The following is a 15,514-nucleotide window of genomic DNA, read 5'->3' on the forward strand; positions in this document are numbered from 1 at the left end:
ACTGTTTTCCAAATAGGTTCAAAATTCTATCAGCCTGCAGAATGTCCCACGAGGCCTTAATCCAGGCCTGAGATGAGACTGTATTTGTTTCCTACTGCTGCCAGAGCAGATGGCCACCAGCGTCATGGCTTAAAACAACACACATTTTTGTCTCACGCTTCGGGAGGTTACAAGTCCAAAATAGGCCTTAGGAGCTAAAATTAAGGTGCCAGCAGAGCTGCATTCCTTCCGAAGTTTCTAGAATATCTGTTTTCTTACCTTTTCCAGTCTCTAGAGGCCACCTGTATTCCTTGGTTCACAGCCTTTCCTCCATCTTTAATGCCCATCATGCCAACCTCTGCTTCCTTTGTCACATCTTCTCTCCTGAATATACCCTCTTGCCTACCTCTTAGAAAGACCCTGTGATTACACTGGGCCCATGCACATAATCCAGGGTAATCTCAGCATCTCAAAATCCTGAACACGTCTGCAAAATCCTTTTTGCCGTGTAAATTGACACCTCCACACGTTCCAGGGAATAGGATGTAGATGTCTTCTGGGGCCAGTTTTCTGTCTGTTGCAACGTCCTTAATGGATGGTCCATCCTGGCCAGTATAATTCAAACAGCTAAGAGCTGCCGCAAGGTTCTGTGTGATTAAGATCCGGTGAAACAACGAGAAGTGTAACAAATGCTAAGATTTCAAAGGAGAGAGAGGACATCTCATTTGGGAGTTGTCAGGTAAGCCCTCATGGAAGGAAGGCCAGGGAATTGAACTGGATTGTGAAGGATGAGGGGAAACTTTGCTTCCCTGGGTCCCAGAGGGAACCTTGATGTACAGCAGACAGTTACGAATATGAAATGCCAACACTTTCATCACACTCCTTGTAGAGGCATTTTCAGACACACGAACACCAAATAAATTGCTCTTGAGAGAGAAAGAAGTCAGAGTTTATCTTGGGAGGCACCCTTATCACTCCCATCTACACCTGTCCTCAGCTTCCAGGGAAATCGGTCTTTATCCCTCAGAATACACCGGGAGTCATTGGGAAGGAGTTATGCACGAATGGAGCATAACCTTCCTCTTGGAAGAAGGCTCATCAATTCCTCTATCCAACAGGAAGGGGATGTGTCCTGATTTCCTCAGCTGGAACACAGAATCCCTTTCTTGCTGAAGCAGTGTGTATAACGAATGTAAGATGCTGTCAGATGAGTCACAGGTTCTTGGTGGGAAATGACTTTGAGAGCCTCTAGTCCAAGCTTCCTCAGACAGCCAGCTGGTGGCACAAGGTTTAATTTTCCCAGCTACACCGAAGTGTGTGGAATCTCTGTTCTGCCCTTACTATCCTATTTTTTTTAACTTTATTGGAGTATAATTGCTTTACAGAGTTGTGTTAGTTTCTGCTGTATAACAAAGTGAATCAGTTATATGCAGATGTATATCCCCATATCCCCACCATCTTGCGTCTCCCTCCCATCCTCCTTATCCCACCCCTCTATGTGGTCGCAAAGCACCGAGCTGATCTCCCTGTGTCATGCAGCTGCTTCCCACTAGCTATCTGTTTTACATTTCATAGTGTATATATCTCAATGCTACACTCTTACTTCGTCCCAGCTTACCCTTCCCCCTCCCCATATCCTCAAGTCCATTCTCGAAGTCTGTGTCTTTATTCCTGTCCTGCCCCATGTTCATCAAAACCATTTTTTTTTAGATTCCATATATATGTAAGCATACGGTATTTGTTTTTCTCTTTCTGTCTTACTTCACTCTGTATGACAAACTCTAGGTCCATCCACCTCACTAGAAGTAACTCAATTTCGTTTCTTTCTATGGCTGAGTAATATTCCATTGTATATATGTGCCACATCTTCTTTAATCATTCATCTGTTGATGGATATTTAGGTTACTTCCATGTCCTGGCTATTGTAAATAGTGCTGCAGTGAACATTGTGGTACATGACTCTATTTGAGTTAGGTTTTCTCAGGGTATATGCCCAGTAGTGGGATTGCTGGGTCATATGGTAGTTCTATTTTTGAATTTTTAAGGAACCTCCATATTGTCCTCCATAGCGGCTGTACCAATTTACATTTCCACCAACAGTGCAAGTGGGTTCCTTTTTCTCCACACCCTCTCCAGCATTTATTGTTTGTAGATTTTTTTGATGATGGCCATCCTGACTGGTGTGAGGTGATACCTCATTGTAGTTTTGATTTGCATTTCTCTAATGATTAGTGATGTTGAGCAACCTTTCATGTGTTTGTTGGCAAAATGTGTATCTTCTTTGGACAATGTCTGTTTAGGTCTTCTGCCCATTTGGGGTTTGGGTTCTTTGTTTTTTTGATATTGAGCTGCATAACCTGCTTGTATATTTTGGAGATTAATCCTTTGTCAGTTGTTTTGTTTGCAAATATTTTCTCCCATTCTGAGGGTTGTCTTTTCATCTTGTTTATGGTTTCCTTTGCTGTGCAAAAGCTTTTAAGTTTCATTAGGTCCCATTTGTTTATTTTTGCTTTTATTTCCATTTCTCTAGGAGGTGGGTCGAAAAGGATCTTACTTTGATGTATGTCACAGAGTGTTCTGCCTATGTTTTCCTCTAAGAGTTTCATAGTGTCTGGCCTTACATTTAGGTCTTTAATCCATTTTGAGTTTATTTTTGTGTATGGTGCTAGGAAGTGTTCTAATTTCATTCTTTTACATGTAGCTGTCCAGTTTTCCTAGCACCACTTATTGAAGAGGCTGTCTTTTCTCCATTGTATATTCTTGCCTCCTTTATCAAAAATAAGGTGACCATATGTGTGTGGGTTTATCTCTGGGCTTTCTATCCTGTTCCATTGATCTATATTTCTGTTTTTGTACCAGTACCATACTGTCTTGATTACTGTAGCTTTGTAGTATAGTCTGAAGTCAGGTAGCCTGATTCCTCCAGCTCTGTTTTTCTTTCTCAAGATTGCTTTGGCTATTCGGAGTCTTTTGTGTTTCCAGACAAATTGTGAAATTTTTTGTTCTAGTTCTGTGAAAAAATGCCATTGGTAGTTTGATAGGGATTACATTGAATCTGTAGATTGCTTTCGGTAGTATAGTCATTTTCACAATGTTCATTCTTCCAATCCAAGAACATGGTATATCTCTCCATCTATTTGTATTATCTTTAATTTCTTCCATCAGTGTCTTAGAGTTTTCTGCATACAGGTCTTTTGTCTCCTTAGACAGGTTTATTCCTAGATATTTTATTCTTTTTGTTGCCATGGTAAATGGGACTGTTTCCTTAATTTCTCTTTCAGATTTTTCATCATTAGTGTATAGGAATGCAAGAGATTTCTGTGCATTAATTTTTTATTCTGCTACTCTACCAAATTCATTGATTACCTCTAGTAGTCTTCTGGTAGCATTCTTAGGATTCTCTATGTATAGTATCATGTCATCTGCAAACAGTGACGGCTTTACTTCTTCTTTTCCAATTTGTATTCCTTTTATTTCTTTTTTTTCTCTGATTGCTGTGGCTAATGCTTCCAAAACTATGCTGAATAATAGTGGTGAGAGTGGGCAACCTTGTTTTTGTTCCTGATCTTAGAGGAAATGGTTTCAGTTTTTCACCATTGAGAATGATGTTGGCTGTGGGTTTGTCATATATGGCCTTTATTATGTTGAGTTAGGTTCCCTCTATGCCCACTTTCTTGAGAGTTTTTATCATAAATGGGTGTTGAATTTTGTCAAAAGCTTTTTCTGCATCTATTGAGATTATCTTATGGTTTTTATCCTTTAATTTGTTAATATGGTGTATCACATTGATTGATTTGCATATATTGAAGAATCCTTGCATTCCTGGGATAAACCCCACTTGATCATGGTGTATGATCCTTTCAAGGTGCTGTTGGATTGTGTTTGCTAGTACTTTGTTGAGGATTTTTGCACCTATGTTCATCAGAGATATTGGCCTGTAGTTTCCTTTTTTGTGACATCTTTGTCTGGTTTTGGTATAAGGGTGATGGTGGCCTTGTAGAATTAGTTTGGGAGTGTTCCTCCCTCTGCTGTATTTTGGAAGAGTTTGAGAAGCATAGGTGTTAGCTCTTCCCTAAATGTTTGATAGAATTCACCTGTGAAGCCATCTGGTCCTGGGCTTTTGTTTGCTGGAAGATTTTTAATCACAGTTTCAATTTCAGTGCTTGTGATTGGTCTATTTATATTTTCTATTTCTTCCTCACTCAATCTTGGTAGGTTGTGCTTTTCTAAGAACTTGTCCATTTCTCCAAGGCTCTCCATTTTATTGGCATATAGTTGCTTGTAGTAATGTCTCATCATCCTTTGTATTTCTGCAGTGTCAATTGTTACTTCTCTTTTTCTATTTCTAATTCTGTTGAGTTGAGTCTTCTCCCTTTTTTTCTTGATGAGTTAGGCTCATGGTTTGTCAATTTTGTTTATCTTCTCAAAGAACCAGCTTTTAGCTTTATTGATCTTTGCTATTGTTTCTTTCATTTCTTTTTCATTTACTTCTGATCTGATCTTTATGATTTCTTTCCATCTGCTAACTTTGGGGGTTTTTGTTCTTCTTTCTCTAATTGCTTTATGTGTAAGGTTAGGTTGTTTATTTGAGTTGTTTCTTGTTTCTTGAGGTAGGATTTTATAGCTATAAACTTTCTTCTTAGAACTGCTTTTGCTGCATCCCATAGGTTTTGGGTTGTTGTGTTTTCATTGTCATTTGTTTCTAGGTAGTTTTTGATTTCCTCTTTGATTTCTTCAGTGATCTCTTGGTTATTTAGTAGCGTATTGTTTAGCCTCCATGTGTTTGTATTTTTTACAGTTTTTTTCCTGTAATTGATATCTAGCATTGTTGTCGGAAAAGATACTTAATACGATTTCAATTTTCTTAAAGTTACCAAGGCTTGATTAGTGACCCAAGATATGGTCTATCCTGGAGAATGTTCCATGAGCACTTGAGAAGAAAGAAGTGTATTCTGTTGGTTTTGGATGGAATGTCCTATAAATATCAATTAAGTCCATCTTGTTTAATGTATCATTTAAAGCTTGTGATTCCTTATTTATTTTCATTTTGGTTGATCTGTCCATTGGTGAAAGTGGGGTGTTAAAGTCCCCTACTGTGATTGTGTTACTGTTGACTTCCCCTTTTATGGCTGTTAGCATTTGCCTTATGTATTGAGGTGCTCCTATGTTGGATGCATAAATATTTACAATTGTTATATCATCTTCTTGGATTGATCCCTTGATCATTATGTAGTGTCCTTCTTTGTCTCTTGTAATAGTCTTTATTTTAAAGTCTATTTTGTCTGATATGAGAATTGCTACTCCAGCTTTCTTTTGATTTCCATTTGCATGGAATATCTTTTTCCATCCCCTCACTTTCAGTCTGTATGTTTCCCTACGTCTGAAGTGGGTCTCTTGTAGACAGCATATGTAAGGGTCTTGTTTTTTTATCCATTCAGCCAGTCTGTGTCTTTTGGTTGGAGCCTTTAATCCATTGACATTTAAGGTAATTATCGATATGTAGGTTCCTATTACCATTTTCTTAATTGTTTTGGGTTTGTTATTGTGGGTCTTTTCCTTTTCTTGTGTTTCCTGCCTAGAGAAGTTCCTTTAGAATTTGTTATAAAGCTGGTTTGGTGTTTCTGAATTCTCTTTGCTTTTGCTTGTCTGTAAAGGTTTTAATTTCTCTGTCGAATCTGAATGAGATCCTTGCTGGGTAGAGTAATCTTGGTTGTAGGTTTTTCCCTTTCATCACTTTAAATATGTCCTGCCACTCCCTTCTGGCTTGCACAGTTTCTGCTGAAAGGTCAGCTGTTAACCTTATGGGGATTCCCTTGTATGTTATTGGTTGTTTTCCCTCACTGCTTTTAATATTTTTTCTTTGTATCAAATTTCTGATAGTTTGATTAATATGTGTCTTGGCGTGTTTCTGTTTGGGTTTTTCCTGTATGGTACCCTCTGTGTTTCCTGGACTTGATTGACTATTTCCTTTCCCATGTTAGGGAAATTTTCAACTATAATCTCTTCAAATATTTTCTCAGACCCTTTCTTTTTCTCTTCTTTTTCTGGGACCCCTATAATTTAAATGTTGGTGTGTTGTGCCAGAGGTCTCTGAGACTGTCCTCAATTCTTTTCATTCTTTTTTCTTTATTCTGCTCCCTTGCAGTTATTTCCACCATTTTATCTTCCAGCTCAGTTATCTGTTCTTCTGCCTCAGTTATTCTGTTATTGGTTCCTTCTAGAGTATTTTTAATTTCAGTAATTGTGTTGTTCATCACTGTTTGTTTGCTCTTTAGTTCTTCTTGATCCTTGTTAAATGTTTCTTGCATTTTCTCCATTCTGTTTCTGAGATATGGAATCATCTTTACTATCATTACTCTAAATTCTTTTTCAGGTAGGTTGCCTATTTCATCTTCAATTATTTGGTCTTCTAAGTTTTAACCTTGCTCCTTTGTCTGTAACAAGTTTTTTTGTTGTTTCTTTTTTTTTTTTTTTTTTTAATGGGTGGGGCTGTATTCCTGTCTTAATGGTTGTTTGGCCTGAGACATCCAGCACTGGAGTTTGCAGGCAGTTGGATAGAGCTGGGAGCTGGGTCTTGGTGCTGAGATGAGGACCTGTGGGAGGCCTCACTCTGAGTGATAATCCCTGGGGTCTGAGGTTCTCAGCCCAGCAGTTTAGACTCAGCACTCCCACCACAGGAGATTGAGCCCAACCTCTGGCTTGGGAACCAAGATCCCACAAGCTGTTTGCTGAGGGTTCCTCCCATCCCCTTAGGTGTCCGTGGTCCCCCACTGGTGCGTGGTAGGTGCCCTAGTTGTGAGGAGACGTGAATTCCATGTCCTTCTAGTACGCCATCTTGACTCCACCCCCTATCCTGCTTTTTCTTATAGTCATTTTTAGTTTTATTCAAAGCCATCTTAACTCTACCATTTATTCAACAAATATTTATTGAGCCAGACACACACTTATTCACAAGTCTAAGAGAACATGGCTGGAGGAATGTGTTTCCTCTACTAATAAATGTAGGTAAATCAAACAGGTCCCTTAGCAAGCCAGCCCCAATACCATCTCACTGATATTCAATTACACTCATCCTCCTAATTTCTCATTGGGATTGTCAATCCCCACCTAGTTCATTATCTGACACATTAATTTTACGTTCCATGCCGTCTTTCTCCAGATTTACCTACCAATGCCTATATCCATTCACTCTTCAATCGCAGCTCAGCCCTTCTCAGTTTTTTGTATCTATTCTCAGAGTTCAGCATGAGTGAACAGTGTACACCTGGACCACAGCCCTCTTGCTATCATCAACTAGCACGCCACGAGAACAGGGATGATGCTACAGGGCTAGACACTGAATATGCAGGAGAGAAAAAGTCAAGCGTGGTCCCATGCTTGAACCATGCATCCATGGTCTCATAGGCATCCTAGTCCAGCTCAAGAGATAAACAAATAATCATGCAAATGAACACATACAGTGATTCCATATTTTCATAAGTGTTATGAATAGAGCATGTGCTCTTAGGGAGGAGAATGGGCAGTTGGCAAGGTTTTTTTTGAGGGGGGTGGTGTCAAGCATGGCTATACAGATACCTGAGAAATGACTATTGAACAGGAGAGGCTCAGTCAAAAGCCACCTGGGAGGGAGAGAAGCATTCCACAGAAGGAGTGTGTATGTGAGGGTCATACAGCAGGAAAGAGCTGAGTTGTTTGAAGACCTGAACAGAAACCAGTGTGACCTCAGAAATGTATCTGTCAACCCTCTCATATTTCCACCCAGTAGAAGTTCATTTATTTATTTTTTATTTATAACTTTTTATTTTATATTGGAGTATAGTTGATTAACAATGTTGTGTTAGTTTCAGGTGTACAGCAAAGTGATTCAGTTAGACATATACATGTATTTATTCTTTTTCATATTCTTTTCCCATTTAGGTTGTTACAGAATATTGAACAGAGTTCCCTGTGCTATACATTAGGTCCTTGTTGGTTACCTATTTTTAAATATAGCAGTGTGTACATGTCGATCCCAAACTCCCTAACTATCCTTCCCCCCAACCCTTCCCCAGGTAACCATGAGTTCCTTCTCTAAGTCTGTTTCTGTTTTGTAAATAAGTTCATTTGTATCATCTCTTTTTAGATTCCGCATGTAAGCGATAACAATATTTCTCTTTCTCTGTCTGACTTACTTCACTCAGCATGACGATCTCTTATTTATGTTCCTCATTCCCACGTGAAAGAGCTGCTCACTGCAGAGTTGCAGATAAACCAACCGACCATATAAACATGTGTCTCATAACCGGCTGGTCCCCAGGTCATGAGCTCCATGGTCCCAGGGAAGTTGCCTTCAGAGGCGGAAGGCTCTTACCCTTCAGTGCCAACAGCCCTAGTCCAGGTCAAGGCTTCACCCCACTGCCCCAGGGAGGGCAATGCCAACCCTCACTTGGACAGGACCTTGTATCATTCTGCCTCTGGACATCCCCCTCTACGCTTTGAAGGTTAGGGACTTGGGGGCAAATACTGCAAGGCCCTGGGCACAGAGCACATTGGGAGAGCTGGTTCGAGGGTAGGATAGGAAAGCCTGGAGGAGAGGAGGTGGAGGAGAAGGGAAAAAGGAAGCTGTACCTACCATGTGTAAGTCCCTTTACACCACTCACTTCATTAAGTCCTAGACAACGGGCATGTCTGCTTCAACCCTTGTTTTACAGAGCAGAGGTCCTGGGGGTGGGAGTGAATGGGTAACTTTTCAAGCTCTCAGTTAGTAGATGACTGTGATTTTGAACCCAGGACTGTTTCCAAAGGTCTCGCTCTTTCCATTACATTGAATGCGGTGGATCCCACCCACAGCAAGTTGTCAAGTCCCGATCAGACTCATTTCTGCTCCCTGGAAGTTCTCATAAGCGCTGATTCTCTCTTAAGGCGGGGGCAGTATGTCAGGATAGATGCTTCTAGGCTACAGTAGATTCATGCTTCAGGGATCTGTCAGCACCACATTCTAGGGAGATTGTTCAAGTTAAGGTGGAGTCTGGCCAGTGAATATCCAGAGTGAATCTAACCTCAAAAGTAGGGCTGAGGGCTTCCCTGGTGGCGCAGTGGTTGGGAGTCCGCCTGCCGATGCAGGGGACACGGGTTCGTGCCCCGGTCTGGGAAGATCCCACATGCCGCGGAGTGGCTGGGCCCGTGAGCCATGGCTGCTGAGCCTGCGTGTCCGGAGCCTGTGCTCCGCAACAGGAGAGGCCACAGCAGTGAGAGGCCCACGTACCGCCAAAAAAAAAAAAAAGTAGGGCTGGAAGTTATCAGGCAGAAGGTCAAGGTCACCAGCTGAGCAGGCAGGCTCCATTTCCAGCAAGAACCAGGATCCAGTCAGACTGTCAACGCACAGGGGACCATAGCCCCATTCTCAGTCGGCCCTTGGGGCTACGTTCACCTGCAGACATTCCCCAGACTTTCACTCCACTAAACAAGATGCTCCTGGAAAGGTCTGCCCTTCAGTGGCTCCAGAGAAAGGGATTTATTATATTCAGAAGCTGGGCATGCTAAAAGGCAATGACTCCAGCTGGGACCAACATCTGTTTTTGGAAATCAGCTGTGCTCCTTTTGCTTCCTCCTGAATAGGATTCTATTTTCCAATCCAGGTAGTTCCCTCAGCAAAGAGCAGAAGAGATGCAGCAGCAAGGGGCACCTGCCCAGGTATGTGAGACCAGGGCAAACTGAAAGCAGTGTTCAGCTGGATTAGTGGGTGGCATTCTGAAACGTTTGAGAAATTCTCAAGTCTTTGCGGAAGATGAAGGCCATTTCATGTGAGTTCTTTTTCTCTTCACCTTCTAAATTTGAGGAATAGATACCCACCCTGTCAAGGCTCTTTGTTTATGCTTAGGACTTTCTGTGATGATGGAAAGTTTCCATACTCATGCTGATAGATATAGTAGCCACTAGCCACCTGTGGCTGTCAAATACTTGAAATGTGACTAGTGTGACTAAGGAAATGAATTTTTAATTTTATTACATTTTAATTAATTTAAATGTGGATGCAAATGGCCACGTATGGTGAATAGCCACTATTGCACAGTACAGTTCTAGATATTCCAGCTGTGTAAGAACAGCAGTCATGATTTATTCATCCTCTATCCCAGGGCTATCACAGTGCCTGGGACATATTTCACACTAAATATTTCTTAGGGGACCAAATGAAGAGAGGAAAGAAGAAATAATTAACTGATCCTACTGGACTAACATGGAAAGGAGACCACAGTTCTTTGCTTGAATTTTGTCTCTACCTCTTACTGTGGCAAGCTGTAGTTTACAAATGACACAATAATAATATTAATACTCATTGCTAATGTGTCCGATGCTCAGTGTGTGAAATCTCTTACGAGCATTAGTTTGTTTGATGCTTTCCACAAGCCCCTTTTTCAGTTCAGGAAGCTGAAACTAATGAGAGGTTAAGTCAGGGATTTTCAAACTGAAGGTCATGACCCGTTACTTGGTATAAAATCAATCAATTTGATTCCACCCGCTTAAATGTGTACAACATAAAATACATATGCATACATGTATGTATATATGCACATATATATGTAATATATATATACACACACATGATGTGTGTGCATATGCACGTTCAAAAGTGTTTGAAAGCCACTAGATGAAGTAACTCTGTCGAGGCTCCTCAGCTCGCTCATGGTGAGTTGGGATTTGCACCCAGATTGCCTGACTCCGAGTCTTATGCCTTAACTGGTATACTCTATAGCTTCCTCTGGTTTTGTCCGAAATGTGTTTAAACTTTCAACAATTGACTTACACATAAATCCTAAGAACCTCATCCATCCACTAGGTATGGAATGTACATGTGTGTGCACATGCACACGTACTCACATCCACTTGCTTTGAGTCATGCCTACTATCTTTCAGATATAGTCTATTGCCGACGGCTATGGACCAAGCAAAACTGATCCTCATTTAAATGTCTCTAGATGAACCTGTACGATTCCACTTGGGCAGAGCTTGCTAGGGCTGACCGATATGTGTCTTTCTCCCTTGTGTGCTAGGTGTACCCCTGGGCTACATTTCCCTTTTGCCTTAGAACTAGGTGAGGCCATGTGCTTGATTTCTGGCCCGTGGGGTGTAGGTAGAGGTGATGGACACCATTTCCAGGATTGGCCTCTAAAATCTCCCACGTAGTCCTCTGGACTGTCTCTTTTTGCTCATCAACAGGCTGGATGCATGGAATGAAGTGGAAAGTTCTGAGGCTCAGGGTGATGGCAGAGCCACAGGATGGGAGGAGCCTTGACCTTGAATGACTGAGGGGAGCTCAGCCCCCAGCCCTCTCCCTTCACCCTGCTTTGGGCTGAGGCATGAGTGAGAAATAGTCCCTTGTCATATTAAGCCAACCGAGACTTGTTGTTTGTTACAGCAGCTCTCCCATCCTGGCTAATGCACCACTCCAGTGGGCGCGATGCACAGAAGAGGACAAATCTGAGACGTGTCCTTCTGCTCCCAGCCCAGGTCCACCGTCACACTGAGTAAAGGCAGAGTACAGAACGCACCATGGCAGAGCACAGAACGGACCTGGGGTCAGGTTGGGTGAGAGGTCCACATCTGATAGCGTGTCTTGGTTTTTTGGGTATCCAAAGGGAGGGACAACGGGTGTTCAGTGATCTTAACAACATGACCTTCAATTTGTATAGTGCTTTGTCATTTCAAAAAGGGCTTTCTCAGTGCATGATTTCACATGATTCCATTGAATAGGGATAAGAATCCCCGTGCTCCTGATGCAAAAGCTTAGGTTCGAACAGAGTAATGTTTACCTGCAATCTCACGCACATTAAGAGCAGGGCTATGGTTCATACCTATGTCTGCAGACTCTAAGTCCAGTGACTTGCTGAGGAGAAGGTGGAGTGAGAGGCAGTAGGTCTCCCAAAGCCAAGGTTGAAGTTGGTCTACATAAAGCAAGCTCGGGCTCCTGTCCGCTTCCTAGAAGCAAGGCCCACAGTATCTGTGGTGTTTCACGCTACCCCAAGTATTCTCACAACTATCATCTCCTTTGAGCCTCACAATAACCCTGTGAGGCAAGAAAGCTGACACTATTAACCCCATTTTACAGATGAGTCACCTGAGGTCCACAAAGATACGGTAACTTTCCCAGGTATGTAACTTTTTAGTGAGGGAGTTATGATTAGAATCCAGGTCTCCTGATTCCCAGGTCTGGGAAGCTGGATTGTGCTTCTTCTCAATCCCTGACCTTAGAGAATTCCTTGCCTAGAATAATAATTCATCACCAGCCAGGGTTTTCTTTTCTAGGACTCAATAGCTCTGCATGAACTGGACATTTTTCTCATGTTTCTTCTAAAGCATTTTCATTCAGGGGAAATCAGTGGTTTAAAGGAAGATGGAAATGTCCCTTACTAAACTAGTTGCTTCTTTTCTTAATCTTTCTCGATGTTCCTCATCCAGGACTAAGGACACTCTCAGCATAGTACTGCAGTGTTTGATGCTGCTTGAGTGGTGTTGCTGTGGGAAGTTGCCATCGTTCTGGTGGGACAAAGCATGGGATGGGTCAGGGAAGGGGTGATACAGTGCATCATAGGCTCTTAAGCAAGAGACCATGGGCTTATTTTCCATCTTGGAATCCAGCAGCTGATTGACAAGAAAGAAAAAAGACTGAGAGAGAGAGAGTGGCCACCACTGTCAGGTGCACGTGTGCACTGTTGCCCTTAGGATCTGAGAAGATGGAAGATCGTTCTTGGGACACAAGATCATCCGTCATTTCAGTGGTGCAGCTCAAGAAGGAACAGACATTCCATGCTGCAAGGATTGATGGCAGGAGATGGGGAAAGGCAAGATGTGGAGATGGTGTAGCGGGCGGAATGGTGGCTCCCACCACCTCCCAGTCCTTGGAACCTGAAAATAATACATTATACAGCAAAAGGTGTAATTACGTTAAGGACTTTGCGAGAAGTTTTCCTGGGTTCTGGGGGGTGGACCCTAAATGTAATCACATGTATCGTGATAGGTGAGAGGCAAAAAAAGTTTGAGACAGATGCACAGAGAAGATGATGTGAAGATGGAGAAGAGAGAGATGAGTACAAGCCAAGGAATGCCGACAGCCATCAAAGGTTGGAAGAGCCAAGGGATGGATTCTTCCCCAAAGCCTCCTGAGGATATGTGGTCCTTCTGACACCTTGATTCCAGGCTTCTGGCCTCCAGAACTGTGAGAAAATAAAATTTCTGTGGTTTTAAGCCACCAAAGTTGTGGTAATTTGTAGGGCAGCTCTAGGAAATTCATAGATGGGTTATATTAGCGTGTCAGTCAAGCAGAGAGGCAGACCCTGGAGGATCTAAGCCTTGCCTGTTTCCAGAATGTGTAGATGGCAAGAGAATCCACTATGCAAGACCCAGAAGACACCAGCCTCGAACTATTTAGCTCAGAAAATAATTCCAAATTGAGTTCTACTTTGAAACTACAATGAAAAGTGGAGTATGAAAACTGAAATTCGAGGTTCCTTTGGAAGCTGAGACAGCAGACAAGTGAGTAAATGGTTATAAAAATAAGCTGATTATTATCTCTACACACCCCTCACCCCTGCAAAGACACCTCCCCGCCTTTGATATCCTCTTCTGCAGCCAGGGGAGAAATCCAGGAATTTGGGAGAAGTCAGATTCATGGAAAAGGATTTTGAAATTTCATTCATAGTTAGTCATTTGTGTGTGTGTGTGTGTGTGTGTGCATGTATGTGCATTCCCTTTGCAGAAGGGGTTGGCCAAGGACATATCTAGAATAGGGAGAGTATCGACCCCTCCCTGCCCTATGGGCTGGAGGTGGGAGGAGGGTATCTACCTACAATGGACAGTCCAGTGAGAGAGACCGTAAGGTTGATCCTTCCAACTCCTCTACCCAGAAAACACCATAGAAAAGGTGGTTACATATCTTACCTAAAAACCACAGAATTTGTTAAACCCCATCACATTTTCCCTTGCCCTTTGGGAGGGATAACAGAAAGGGAAGAGCATTGTAATCAGACATATTAAGTCCCAGCTCTAATACTTAGCTGTGTGTCTTTAAGCAAGTTACTTTATCTCTCTGAGCCCCACTTTCCTCTCTGTAAGTAGGGCCAGTGTCTACTTCACACAGTTGCAGAACAAAATAAGTGATATATGTAATTCATTTAATATATACACTCAGTCCACGTTAGAGCCCCTTGAAAGCAATATTGGCTTCAATATTCGTGGAACCTGGTATCTGAAATGGCCTTCTTTAAAGGGGGAATTCAGAAGTGACCCTGCTTTTCTTAATCAGCAGCAATGACTTACTTCAGACTTCTTGTTCTCCATGGAAATCTAAATCTAAATCTGATCTATTCCCCTCCTAAATCAGATCTCGTGGAACGTATTTCTTTGCGCCAAAATATCTCAAGAGTTAAAACTGGACTTTCTGTCCTTTCATCTGATGCCTTCATTAAGTTTTACATTTGCAAAGACCCACCTACCAGTTATAGCCATTTTCTTTTATTACCAGGGGTGGCCACAGGGCAGTGAAAACCTCCTGAACAGGGACTTTCAGCAAATCAGGGGCAGAAAACATGAGAGAACTCAGAGCCCAGAATTGACTCTGTGGGTGCTCCTGGCCCCTCTCTCCAAGCTTTCTTGCTGCCAGGGGAACAAGCAAAGGCCTCAGACCTCAGCTCTCTGCTGCAGAGAGAAGAACATAATGAAATCACCAGCTTTTGCCTCCTGTCTCTTTCCATTTCTTTAGGCCAGTGAAAAGTAGAACCAGCAGAAAACCATTTTTTCTCTTAATTTTAATATTGTCAACTATAATAAACTCCACTAAGTTTCACTAGCAAAGTGTTTTCTGTTTGTTCATGGGAATTAAGCTGTAGTCTTCAAATCCTGCCCTAATGAGGTACGTGGTTTTGGAATAAGATGAGAGCCTCTCACTACACTGATGAAATCTGCTGGACGCTGAAGATCTGGAGCCGATGCAGAGCTTGTGGGGCTATTTGATCCATTTACCACATGTGATTCGCTTAATACAATATGTAAACACGAAGGGACCTACCTTTTGAGGCATGGGAAGCACTTATGGCATTACTTAAACAGAGGCCCAGTTATCTTTGCAAAAACATGCAATTGAGACTTAAGTGTTAGGTCAACAGTTGAGATGAATAAAACTTTATTAAGTTGGGGCTGAGTGTGGGGTGACCCTGGACAGCTGAGGCAGCCAAACCAAACCCCAAGGAGGGAGTGTCTTGTCTCCAAGGGGTCCCCTGGTTTCTTCCCAGGACCTCCTGATCCGAGTGTCTTCTTTCACTGGCAGCCGTGGGTGGGTGTCCTGCTCACGTCTGGGTCAGAATGACATGGGAGAAACAAGGAAGTTACAGAGGAATCTGAAGGCAAACCACAAAGCCACAGGCCTACTAAATAGCTTAAACCTGAGAAAAGAATAGGAACACATTGGCCAGTAGGACTTGACAATTCTTCTCTGTAGTGAATTTCTGACCGAGCTTCTGGGTTAGAGAGTTTCAATGGCGTCATCGGAAACAGAGAGGCTGAC

At 42.3% G+C, this 15,514-nt stretch overlaps 1 long non-coding RNA gene across 2 annotated transcripts in view; it reads left to right on the forward strand.

The window, feature by feature from the left end:
* The window catches only part of LOC113628855 (uncharacterized), a 36,993-nt gene that overhangs the window by 17,461 nt on the left and 4,018 nt on the right, over positions 1-15,514 (forward strand). The gene's annotated exons all lie outside the window — the stretch shown is intronic.

This window comes from Aethalodelphis obliquidens, unplaced genomic scaffold (genome assembly GCF_003676395.1).
Source record: "Aethalodelphis obliquidens isolate GAN/ISIS:26980383/991018 unplaced genomic scaffold, ASM367639v1 scaffold25, whole genome shotgun sequence".
Taxonomy (NCBI): domain Eukaryota; kingdom Metazoa; phylum Chordata; class Mammalia; order Artiodactyla; family Delphinidae; genus Aethalodelphis; species Aethalodelphis obliquidens.